General features: G+C 43.6%; 1 long non-coding RNA gene across 2 annotated transcripts in view; it reads right to left on the bottom strand.

Moving 5' to 3' along the window:
• The window catches only part of LOC139362578 (uncharacterized), a 30,489-nt gene extending 20,811 nt beyond the window's left edge, over positions 1–9,678 (bottom strand). For both annotated transcript variants that reach the window (XR_011621719.1, XR_011621720.1), the window contains exons 1-2: positions 9,556–9,678; positions 6,193–6,349 (exon numbers count right to left, since the gene is read on the bottom strand). This is a non-coding gene — a long non-coding RNA (uncharacterized lncRNA). The remainder of the gene's footprint in view (positions 1–6,192; positions 6,350–9,555) is intronic.
• Positions 9,679–12,941: the final 3,263 nt, after the last annotated feature.

Here is a 12,941-nt window from a genome sequence, read left to right as displayed (position 1 = left end):
TTTTTGGAGACAGGATCTTGCTGTGTTGCCCAGGCTGGAGTGCAGTGGTGTGATTTCTGCTCACTGCAACCTCCCAACCTCTGTTTCCCGGGTTCAAGAGATTCTCTTACCTCAGCCTCCCAAGTAGCTGGGACTACAGGCACATGCCACCATGCCCAGCTAATTTTTGTATTTTTATAGAGATGGGTTTTCACCATGTTGGCAAGGATGGTCTCAAACTCCTGACCTCAAGAGATCCACCTGCCTCGGCCTCCCAAAGTGCTGGGATTACAGACTGAGCCATAGTGCCTGGCCATGGCCAAATATTGTTATACCATCATTCGTTCTCAAATCAGTATTTTGAGAGGAGGAGCTGATGGGGAAGAAGAGGACACAAGAGAGGTCAGAGTGGAAAATGTTCTTGAGTTCCTCTAATGAGACAATCCTCTCCAGGTGAGTGGACCAAAGCGAGTAATATAGTGTCTCATTATCGTAAGCTATGGCTTATGAGGTTTTTTTTTTTAAGTATCATTTAAATTTCCAGCTGCAATTCTAGGGATTATTCCCAACAAGAAAGTCTTTTGGGTTGGTTTTTTTGTTTTGTTTTGCTTTTTGAGATAGAGTTTCACTCTTGCCCATGCTGGAGTGCAGTGGTGCAATCTCAGCTCACTACAACCTCCACCTCCCAGGTTCAAGCAATTCTCCTGCAGCCTCCGGAGTAGCTGGAACTAAAGGCGCACATCACCACACCCAGCTAATTTTTGTGTTTTTAGTACAAATGGGATTTCACCATGTTGGCCAGGCTGATCTTGAACTCCTGACCTCAGGTAATCCGCCTGCCTCAGCCTCCCAAAGTGCTGGGATTACAGGCGTGAGCCACAGTGCCTGGCCAGGTTTTGTTTTTAGAGATAGGGTCTCACTGTGTCACCCAGGCTGGTGTGCAGTGGCACAATTATAGCTCACATCAGCCTCAAACTCCTGGACTCAAATGATCCTCCTGCCTCCGCCTCCCAAGTAGCTGGGACTACAGGCACACACCACCATGCCCAGATAATTTATATTTTTTTAGAGATAGGGTCTTGCTATATTGCCCAGGCTAGTCCCAAACTCCTACGCTCAAGCAATCTTCTCACGTAGGCCTCCCAAAATGCTACAATTACAGGTGTGAGCCACCATGCCATGCCTAATTTTGTTTTGTTTTTATTTTTTGTTTTGTTTGTTTGTTGTTGTTTTAGAGTTAAGGTCTCACTATATTGCCCAGGCTGGTCTTGAACTCCTAAGCTCTGGCAATTCTCCCATCTCAGCCTCCCAAACTGCTAGGATTAGAGGCGTGAGTCACCGTGCTAGCTTGTTTTGTTTGTAAATCTAGTTCCTACACGGGCTAAAGTGAAATTCAAAGGAATTTTCCCTCAGGTGCCTTCACAGTCCTGGGATGCTGGTGGTTGTCATATGAAAACTACAAATAATCTTAATTAATTGAGGGCATGTAGACAGCACCCAATTCACCCTGAAAACGTAACAAGCCCCCACTTACTTGGTTAGTTGTTCTTCCCTTGATTGAATATAGTTGAGCCAGTGTGTATAACTTGCACAGGTAAAATCTTTTTTTTTTTTCGAAATGGAGTCTGGAAACTTGCTCTGTTGCCCAGGCTGGAGTACAATGGCACAATCTCGGCTCACTGCAACCTCTGCCTCCCAGGTTCAAGCAATTCTCCCATCTCAGCCTCCTGAGTAGTTGGGACTACGGGCATGTGCCACCATGCCCGGTTAGTTTTTGTATCTTCAGTAGAGATGGGGTTTCACCTTGTTGGCCAGGCTGGTCTCTAACTCCTGACATGAAGTGACCTGCCCGCCTCAGCCTCCCAAAGTGCTGGGATTACAGGCGTGAGCCACCATGCCAGGCAACTTGGGCAGGTAAGATCAGAAAGATGTTTGTAACCCTCTCAAGTTTTAAGAAGAAAAATTACACTATTATATACATCCTAATATATCGCATGATGCTTTTTACCTATTCCATTTTGTTTTGTTATCTCGTCAGTCTTTCAGGTAGGACTAGTTTTTTTAATCCTAATTAGACAATTACACATCCCGATACACTAATTTGTTAACCTATGTTCACAAATCATTTAATTACCACTGCTGGCTTTGATGTGCTGTTACTATTCAGTTATGGGAGTAAACAATTCAACCGCTAACAGGAAGAAACTCATTATTTTCTGAGAGATACTGTTGTTATTTTCAGTGTTTTAAAAACACTTTAATCAAAACTTTAAAAATACTTCAATCAAAACTTTTACAAAATATTACATTGTTTTTATAGTAGTAGTAAGTAAAAGAGTATTCATTGCTTTCATGTAAATAATTAAAGGACCAAATAACAGCTCCTGAAACTCACAATGAATAGAATTCTTTAAAATTTTTTTTTTACTTTTACTACTTTTGTAGACAGGATCTCACTCTGTCACTTAGGCTGGAGTGCAATGGCGAGATCATAGCACACTGCAACCTTGAACTCCTGGGTTCAAGGAATTCTTCTACCTCTGCCTCCCCAATAGCTGGGACTACAGGTGCGTACCACCACATTTGGCTAAACTTTCACTTTTTTTTTTTTTTTAGAGACAGGGTCTTGCTGTATTGTCCAGACTGATCATGAACTCCTGGCCTCAAGCCATCCTCCCACCTCAGCCTCCAAAAGTGCTGGGATTACAGGAATGAGCCACTTCACTTGGCTGAATAGGATTCTTTTTTTTTTTTTTTTTTTTTTAGACAGAGTCTCACTCTGTTGCCCAGGCTGGAGTGCAGTGGTGCGATCTCAGCTCATTGCAAGCTCCACCTCCCAGGTTCACGCCATTCTCCTGCCTCAGGCTCCTGAGTAGCTGGGACTACAGGTGCCTGCCACCTCGCCCGGCTAATTTTTTGTATTTTTAGTAGAGGTGGGGTTTCACTGTTAGCCAGGATGGTCTCGATCTCCTGACCTCGTTATCCACCCGCCTCCCAAAGTGCTGGGTTTACAGGCGTAAGCCACCGCGCCCAGCCAGGATTCTTAAAGAAAACTAAGTTTTTGTTCTTCATGCCAATTCACAGACAATTTCCCATCATGGTATAATTTTTTAAATGCAGCCTCCAATATTGATTTGTGAAGCACTTTGATGACTAGAGATAAGAGGAGCAATCTCCTTCCCATTTGATGCTGCTGTCTACTGTCACTCAAACTTTCTTGATCTTCTAGAATCATTCACCCCATTTGGTAAGCACTCTGGGTCGCTGCCACATCCTGGGAGCTGTAGGTGCTTTGGGGTTCTTTCCCTGGCTCCTTGATGAATAGGGAAACCAGGCTGCCAGGTGCAAACTCCCAGAAGGTTTCACAACTGTTTCTGCTGGGAGTTTGCATTCAGGATCAATAATATCATTATGCGTTCCTGTGCAAACATCAAAATTACTCTAAGCAATTAAGCTCCTACCTTTGCTGCACTCCCCCAGAAAGAAAATATCCTAAGGGAGGAGGAGAGGTTTCTATGTGAAGCTTTGTGATAATATTATTGACCCATATTGTCATTTATTGCATAACATATGCACATTTAGACTTGTTTGTTTATTGGTTTGTTTTTGGTTTGATTTGGTTTTTTTTTGAGACGAAGTCTCGCTTTGTCACCCAGGAGTGCAGTGGCACAATCTTATCTCACTGCAACCTCCACCTCCCGGGTTTAAGTGATTCTCCTGCCTCAGCCTCTTTGGTAGCTGGGATTACAGGCGTGTGCCACCATGCCCAGCTAATTTTGTGTATTTTTAGTAGAGATGGGGTTTCACTATGTTGGCCAGGCTGGTCTCAAACTCCTGACCTCAAGTGGTCCACCCGCCTCGGCCTCCCAAAGTGCTGGGATTACAGGCATGAACCACTGGGTGTGGCCTCTGTGGTTTTTTTTTTTTTTTTTTTTTTTTTTTTTTTTTTTTTTTGAGACAGGGTTCCACTCTGTCACCCAGGTTGGAGTGCAGTGGCACGATCATGGCTCACTGCAACCTCCGCCTCCCAGGTTCAAGCGATCCTCCCACTTCAGCCTCCTGAGTAGCTGGAACTACAGGTGTGTGCCACGATGCCCAGCTAATTTTTTTGTATTTTTTGTAGAGATGGGATTTTGCCATGTTGCCCCAGGCTGGTCTTGAATTCCTGAGCTCAAGCGATCCATCCACCTCGGCCTCCCAAAGTGCTGGGATTACAAGCATGAGGCACCGCAACTGGCTTCAGACTGTTTTTTATCTTTTAGGTTCTTGTCATTTCTCTTCAACTATACTGTGAATTTCAGGCCTGAGATTGTGCTGTCTACCTTGATGAAATCTTTGTATTACCCAGAAAAGCACCTGGCACATAGTAGGTTCTCAAATAAATATTTGTGCTGGTGAGCAATAAAAGTGAGAATGCAATAAATAAAGTAACTTTTTCCTTTGTAACTCAAGGTATGGGTATAAGGTTCCTATTTTCCTGTTATGACAGAATATCGCTTTATGAAGCTTTTTCTGGGAGACTTTTAGGTGGCACTGTATGCTTCCTCTGCATGCAAACTCACTTTTAATCTTCAGAAAAACACACCAACTGAACACAAATCCAAGGCATAGAAACGCAGACCTTCTCTACATCTCCTGTTAGGATTAAAGAAAAGCCGATCCAGTAGTATCTTTGCATTCTTCCTTTATCCTCTATCAGTCAGCAGCTTTAGTCATAGCCCACACTCACTTTCTGACAGGTTTCATCTTCATTTCCATCCAGAACAGCAAGGAAAGTGATGTTAGCAGTAAGGCTTGAAGACAGTCCTCTAACTCTTGAAGATTTTGTTGGGAAGTTGACTGAACATCCTGTCTGGCTTCTGAGGCATTAGGTATAACATCTTACAATAAAGTAGGGTAATACTACAGTGATTCCCCCTGACAAGGCACAGAGATAGGGCAGTCCTGCAGCTCGCAACACTGGGGCAGCCTGGAGGTACAGGGAACAGCATGTGTGTGCTGCTCACCATCATTAGGGAGGTGCTAATATTTCAGTGCAAGTCTAAAAGCTTTCCTTGTTGGCGCCGGGTGTGGTGGCTCATGCTTGCAATCCCAGCACTTTGGGAGGCTGAAGTGTGAGGATTGTTTGAGTCCAGGAGTTTGAGACCAGCCTGGGAAACATCGTGAGACCCCATCTCTACAAGAAAAATTTAAAACTAGCTGGGTGTGGTGGTGCACGCTCATAGTAACAGCTACTTGGGAGGCTGAGGTGGGAGGATTGCTTAAGCCCAGAAGGTCGAGGCTGCAGTGTGCTATGATCACAGCACTGCGTTCCAGCCTGGGTGACAGAACAAGACCCTGTCTCTTAAAAAAAAAATTTTTTTTTGAAACAGAGTGTCACTCTGTCTCTCAGGCTGGAGTGCAGTGGCAGGATCTCAGCTCACTGCAACCTCTGCCTCCCAGGCTCAAGCAATTCTCCTGCCTCTCAGCCTCCCGAGACTACAGGTGCGCACCACCACACCCAGCTAATTTTTTAAAATTTTTAATGGAGACAGGGTTTCGCCATGTTGGCCAGGCTGACCTTGAACTCCTGACCTCAGGTGATCCACCCACCTCGGCCTCCCAAAGTGCAAGGATTACAGGTGTGAGCCACCACACTCAGCCTAAAAAAATTTTTTTTCAAATAAGGAGGATTCATCCCTTACTCTTATTATTAAGCATTTGTTATTTAGTATCCACTTACTCAATACATGCTTACTAGGCACTTACTGTATGCCCAACAAAGCATTAAGATTTGTCTTTTTGTCTTTTTTCTTTTTTTTTTTTTTTTTTTTTTTTGAGATGGGGTCTCACTGTCACTCAGGCTGGAGATAGTGGTATGATCATAGCTCACTGCAACTTCAAACTCCTTGCCTCAAGGCGTCCTCCCACCTCAACCTCCTGAGTAGCTAGGACTACAGTCATGTGCCACCATGCCTGGCTAATTTTTTATTTTTTATTTTTTATAGAGACAGGGTCTTGCTTTGTTGCCCAGGCTGGTCTTGAACTCCTAGGCATAAATGATCCTTCCATTTTGGCCTCCCAAAATGCCTTGATGACAGGCGTGAGTCACTGTGCCCAGTCTCCGAACGTCTGAGAATCTTCAGTGATCATGTAAGTAGCCAAGTTCCCTAAATATATACAAGTCGTGTATTGGAATGGATTTGAAAATTTAAAAAGGCCCGTGAAACTCACACAACACTCTTTCCTTTCAGTCTCCATGCTTGTGATGTTGTAGGACACTTTCAGTCCTAGGTGTAGACACATTCTTGGGAACAGGGAAAGCACTCCCTGGTTTACACTCCACCACCGTATCCTCCTGCAGCCTTGGAAAGCAGCTTCAAATTGCTAGCTAAATACAAAGCAAGGATGTGTTGAAGGAGGTTTCCTGCTTTTCCTATTAGTTGCAAGAATTGCCAACAGTCATTGGGCTGTGTGTGTATCTACGTGGGCAAATAGCAGAGATCAAACTGCTTATTAATCCAAGTCAGGGCAAGGAGGAAGAAGCTATCAGCAAAAAGAAGTGATTTCTTTTTAGGGTTTTACTCTGAAGACAAAAATTTGCTTAATGAAATGAGACCTTCTGCCCTTTCCCTGACACCAGCACATTTTCCTTTCACACCAGGGACCTCCCACAGTGAACCATGAACATTCAGTCTCAGAGCCTAACCTTTCTTCTGGTTCAGTTCCCATTGTTTAGTCATTCATACCTTGTATTCCAGCCATTGTCATTCGTCTCTTCTGCCTAGTATCATTAGCCAGTTTTCTTTTTTAACTTTTGCGTAAGAAAATACTCAGGTACATTTTTAGAAAATGTACATTGGGATGTGAGTTATGTGAGTAATGCAAAACTTGGAAGCTATTCAAATAGAGATTGCAAAGTGGTTAAAAGTCTGTAAAATAAAATCACCTAAAATCCCAACACTTTCGGATCACGAGGTCAGGAGATCGAGACCATCCTGGCTAACACGGTGAAACCCCGTCTCTACTAAAAAAATACAAAAAACTAGCCGGGCGAGGTGGCGGGCCCCTGTAGTCCCAGCTACTCGGGAGGCTGAGGCAGGAGAAGGGCATGAACTCGGGAGGCGGAGCTTGCAGTGAGCTGAGATCCGGTCACTGCACTCCAGCCTGGGTGACAGAGCAAGACTCCGTCTAAAAAAAAAAAAAAATTCCCAACACTTTGGGAGGCCAGTGTGGGAGGATTGGTTGAGCCAAGGAGTTTCAGACCAGCCTAAGCAATATAGTCAGACTATGTCACTAAAATGAAAAAAAAAAAAAAATTGGCAAAGTGTGATGGTGTGAGCCTATAGTCCCAGCTACTCAGGAGGCTAAGGCTGGAGGATGGCTTGAGCCAGGACGTGGAGGTTGCAGTGAGCTGAGATTGTACCACTGCACTCCAGCCTGGGCAACAGAGCGAGACCCTGTCTCAAAAAATTAAAAAAAAAAAACATTATTTTTGCTGGACATGATGGCTCATACCTGTAATCCCAGAACTTCAGGAGGCCAGGGTGGGAGGATTGCTTGAGGCCAGGAGTTTGAGACTAGCCCTGGCAACATAGGGAGACCCTCTCTCTACAAAATAACAACAATAATAATAATAATAAAATTAATCAGACATAGTGGTGTGTGTCTGTAGTCCCAGCTGCTCAGGAGGCTGAGGCAGGAGGATTGCTTGAACCCAGGAGTTTGAGGCTGCAATGAGTTATGGCCACTGCACTCCAGCCTGGGCAATATATTGAGACCCTGTACCCTGTCTTAAACAAAACAAAAGTTTCTTTATTTTATTTTACTATTTTTTTTTTGAGATGGAGTTTCAATCTTGTTGCCTAGGTTGGAGTGCAATGGCGCAATCTTGGCTCACTGCAACCTCCACCTCCCGGGTTTAACAGATTCTCCTGTCTCAGCCTTCCAAGTTGCTGGCATTACAGGCGTGCACCACCATGCCCAGCTAATTTTTGTGGTTTTAGCAGAGACAAGGTTTTACCATGTTGGCCAGGCTAGTCTCAAACTCCTGACCTCAGGTGATCCACCCGCCTTGACCTCCCAAAGTGCTGGGATTACAGGCATGAGCCACCACACGCAACCAAAACAAAAGTTTCTTTCACGTGAAAGAAATTGACTTAGGAGGACTACAAGGGAGAAGAGAAGAACAGAGGCATCATCTAACACTGTTCTTTCAGGGTTAGGGAGCACCAGTGCCCATGCTGTTAGCTTGTCTCACTGGAATCATGGCTGGGACTGATTTTATAACATGCTCACGCAATCTGGTTCACAGGAACTCACAAGCTGTCCCCCAGAAACCCAAAGCTGATTGAGAAGGCAGGAGAACCACTTCCATTATTGCAGGCAGGAGTCATAAATTCCAGTCCCTGCTCAGTCACCAACTTGCTGTGGGAGACCTTGTGAAAGTCATTTAATTCCCCTAGACCTTAATTGTTGCCTCTCTAAGATGAGGTTATTGAGCTTTAAGAAAGGAGATCATATAATTTATCGGAAAAACCAAGACTTTTTGCCAGGACACATGTTAAACTGGACAGGTGACTGCATGGCAAACCAGGACTGCTGGGCATGCCATCTCAAAAATCCCTGTGGGCTGGGCATGGTGGCCCATGCCTGTAATCACTTTGGGAGACTGACACTGGCAAATCATTTGAGGTCAGGAGTTCAAGACCAGCTTGGCCAACATGGTGAAACCCCCGTCTCTACTAAAAATACAAGAAAAAATTAGCTGAGTGTGGTGGCTAAGTCAGGAGGCTGAGTCAGGAGAATCACTTGAGCCCAGAAGGTGGAGGTTGCCATGACCCAAGATCGCGCCACTACACTCCAGCCTGGGTAACAGAATGAGACTCCTTCTCAAAAAAAAAAAAAAAAAAAAAAAGTTCCTGAGAACTCTGGAGTCTGATTCAAAAGGCCCTTCTCCCAAGAGTAACCCCAAAACTTTCAATAACACAGGCAAAATTAAGGAGAACACAAACACAGTAATGTAACAAAAATTGCTACTTTGGAAAAGATATTTTAAATACAGTTTCACTGTTGTAAAAGTGAGAGGCAGAAGGAATTTCGTATCAGAAATTAAGAATCACTCAAAATAGCTTATTTAGGAAGGGGCATTGAATTATTTCCTAGAACCTATTGAGGTTTAAAATATATATATAGGCCAGGTGCGATGGCTCACACCTGTAATTTCAGTACTTTGGGAGGCCAAGGCAGGAGGATCACTTGAAGCCAGGAGTTTGAGACCAGACTGGCCAGCATGGTGAAACCCCGTTTCCACTAAAAATACAAAAATTAGCCGGGCGTGCTGACCCATGCCTGTAGTCCCAGCTACTCAGAAGGCTGAGGTGGGAGAATCACTTGAACCTGGGGGGCAAAGGCTTCAGCAAGCCGAGATTGTGCCACCGCACTCCAGTCTGGGTGACAGAGTGAGACCCTGCCTCAACAACAAAAAAAAAGAAGAAGATAAGGAAAGAGAAGAAAAGAAAGTCCGAGAATGCTCTGTATGGCTCAACAAAGGGAAGAAATTTCTAAGGACCAGAAGTTTTTAGCAATGAAACAGACCTCTCTGCAAGAAGAGGGTTCCCCATCACCAGAAGTATTTCGGTAGGTTCTGGGTGGTCATCTCCTAGGGTCATAGTGGAGACAAGTTTTCGTTGGAAGAGAGGCTACATGAGGTAGTCTCTAAGATACTGTCCAGTTCTAAGTCTTGTGACTTCTATGATTCTAGGGCTCTGGATTCTAGGGTTCTGATTGAATCAGTAGTTAAATATCAACTAACACAGTCTCTTAGAGCAGGGCACTTCATGCATTAACATCTCCCCGTAGAAAGCCGCCACCATCACCCAAACTGTCGTATGTGTGCTGAAGTTAAACTGCTTGCCTGCTGCTTGGCCCAGAATGAAACTGAGTTTCATTTTGACTGAAACAATTTTAATGCATTTGGGAGAAACAAAGTTCTAATAACACGCCTCAGGTCTGTGAAAAGAACACTGCTCCACAGCCAGTTCACGGCAAAAGAGGAGCACATTGGCCCGTATAATAAAATTCTATCTCAGTGATTTAATGTTTAGTGGAAAACTAGTGGAAGTAAAATCGGACCTGGATTCAGTTCAACACATGGGGCAGTAGTGCAAAGTGGGCCAATGATGAGCCTTTGCATTCATTTGTGTTGGCAGATGTCCAAGGCTGCTTCACATCTGTACTGTGAAGCCTCTGTTGGCAGGCAGTGTGGAAGAAAACATGCAATGTTTTTCCCCACGTTGTGGTGCCCTTTCTGGGGCAAACGAGCAGGGCTGTTGCTGACTGATTGAGTGTTGCTTGCAGCAAACTCTACAGCTCAAGGAGAAATCCGTCACCCTTCTGGAACTTTAGAGCTATGCTTCACAGCGAAACTAAACCTGAGAGCTCTGCAGAAGGGTGAAAGGGTGAGCTAAATTGAGAGGACTGAGCAGTGTTGGAGGGCATTAGATTTACAAGGATGCCTCTTAACTCTTAAAGAGTACTCTCTTTTCCTTTATAGGACTGGAAATTCATAATTTCCTTGTTTTAAAACAAGGACTGATAGGAATGTCAATTTTCTTCTTCTTTGATCATAAAAAATATATATATATATATTTTTATTTATTTTTAGAGACAAGTTCTCACTCTGTCACCCAGGCTGGAGTGCAATGGCACGATTACAGCTCACCACACCCTCTACCTCCCAGGCTTAGGTGATCCTCCCACCTCAGCCTCTGGAGTAGCCGGGACTACAAGCCTGCGCCACCCCACGTGGCTAAATTTCTTTTTTGTATTTTTTTATATTTTGTAGAGACAGGTTCTCGCTGTGTTGCCAAGGCTGGCCTCTGACTCCTGGGCTCAAGCCATCATTCTGCTTGGGACTCCCAAAGTCCTGGAATTACAAGCATGAGCCACAACATCCAGCCAAATATATCTTTTATTTATTTATCTATCTATTTATTTGTTTATTTATTTATTTATTTTTAAGAGACAGGGTCTCTCTCTGCCACCCAGGCTGGAGTGCAGTGGCGTGATAATGGCTCATTGCAGCCTTGAATGAATTCCTGGGCTCACATGATCCATCCACCTCAGATTCCTAAGAAGCTGGGACCACAGATGCACAGCACCATGCCTGGATGATTTTTAAACTTAAATTTAAATTTTTTGTAGAGATGGAATCTTGCTATGTTGCCCAGGCTGGTCTCTAACTCCTGGTCTCAAGTGATCCTCCCACCTCTGCCTCCCAAAGTGCTGAGATTCCAGGTGTGAACCACTGTGCATCGCCTCAATTGTTCTTTTTGAGTCTCATCGCTGAAACTGGCTAAATAAGTCACCTACAATGTGAAAAACTACCCAAATAAAAGACATGTAACACATTAACTCTGCAAGAATGAAATGCACTCAACAGACTCAAGGCCAAGTATTCTGATTTATAGGCTTTTGTAGGACTCAGCAAGATAAAAGTAGCCATTATCAGCTGAGTGTGGCGGCCCGTACCTATAATCCTAGCACTTTGGGAGACTTAGGTGGAAGGATCACTTGACACCAGAAGTTAGAGACCAGCCTGGGCAACATAGCAATACTCCTGTCTCTACAAAAAATAAAAGATTAGCCAGTCATGGTGATGGGCACCTGTAGTCCCAGCTACTCTGGAGGCCAAGGCAGGAGGATCACATGAGCCTGGAAGGTCAAGGCTGCAGGGAGCTGTAATCACGCCCCTGCACTCCAGCCTGGGTGACAGTGAGATTCTATCTCAAAAAAAAAAAAAAAAAAAAAAAAAGCGGTCATTATCAAAGGCATTTCCTCACCATGGCTGGGTTCTTTATAAATATATGGATGAGACCATCACCTGAAGCATCTTGGCCAAAATATTTGAAAGTTCGGTCCAAAGACCTAAATAAGAAACTGACCATCGGTGTGGCCTCAAGTAAACATTCCACCTTCTAATCATTATCTAAAAAATAGAGACAATAAAATCTGTTTACCGTGGTTACTGTGGTGATTAAATTTTGTAATTAATTATTTGAAAAATGTAATGAGCACTTAAAGAGTCTAAATAGACACTTCCCCAAAGACATAGAAATCGCCAATAAGTATAGGAAAAGATGTCCAACATGATTAGCTATCAGTGAAATTCAAATCAAAATGAGTCAGATACCACTACACATCCACTAGAATGGGTATAATCAAAAAGATGATAAAAAGTGTTGGTGAAGATGTGGCGAAATCAGTACCCTCGTGCACTGCCAGTGGGAATGTAAAATGATACGGCCACTTTGGAAAACAGTCTAACAGCTCCTCAAAAGGCTAAACGTAGAATTCTCAAACAATCCCGGAATTTTACTCTTAGGTATATACCCAAGAGAAATGAAAACATAAGTCCACACAAAAACATATACATAAATGTTCATCGCAGCATTAGTCATAATAGCCAAAAAGTGGAAATAATCCAAATGTCACCAGATGAATGGATAAATAAAATGCGGTAAATATCTATGATGAAATATTCTTTGGCATCAAAAGGGAATTAGCGATACACGCTACTATATGGATGAACCCTGAAAACACTATCCGAAGTGAAAGAAACCAGTCACGAAAGACCACATATTGAGTGATTTCATTTCTATGAAAGGTTCAGAATAGGTAAATCCAAAGAGACAGAAAGTAGATCAGTGGTTGCCTGGGGCTGGAAGGAGGAGGGGGAGTGGGGTTTGGGGAAGGTAAAAGCTAAGGGCTGCAAGCCCTCTTTCTGGGGGAGATGAAAACATTCTAAAATTGATCATGGTGATGGTTGCACAACTCTGAATATACTAAATGTCATTGAATTGTACACTTTAAATGGGTGAATGGTATGTTATATGAATTATATCTTAATAAAGCTATTTCAAAAAATATGCCAAGCAATTTCCTAGGTACTCAATACGTAACGAATGTGAAATGTACGTGGT

The sequence above is a fragment of the Macaca nemestrina genome, chromosome 4, assembly GCF_043159975.1.
Source record: "Macaca nemestrina isolate mMacNem1 chromosome 4, mMacNem.hap1, whole genome shotgun sequence".
Lineage (NCBI taxonomy): Eukaryota > Metazoa > Chordata > Mammalia > Primates > Cercopithecidae > Macaca > Macaca nemestrina.
Note: the sequence above shows the minus strand (reverse complement) of the source record. Positions and strands in the feature narration are given on the sequence as shown.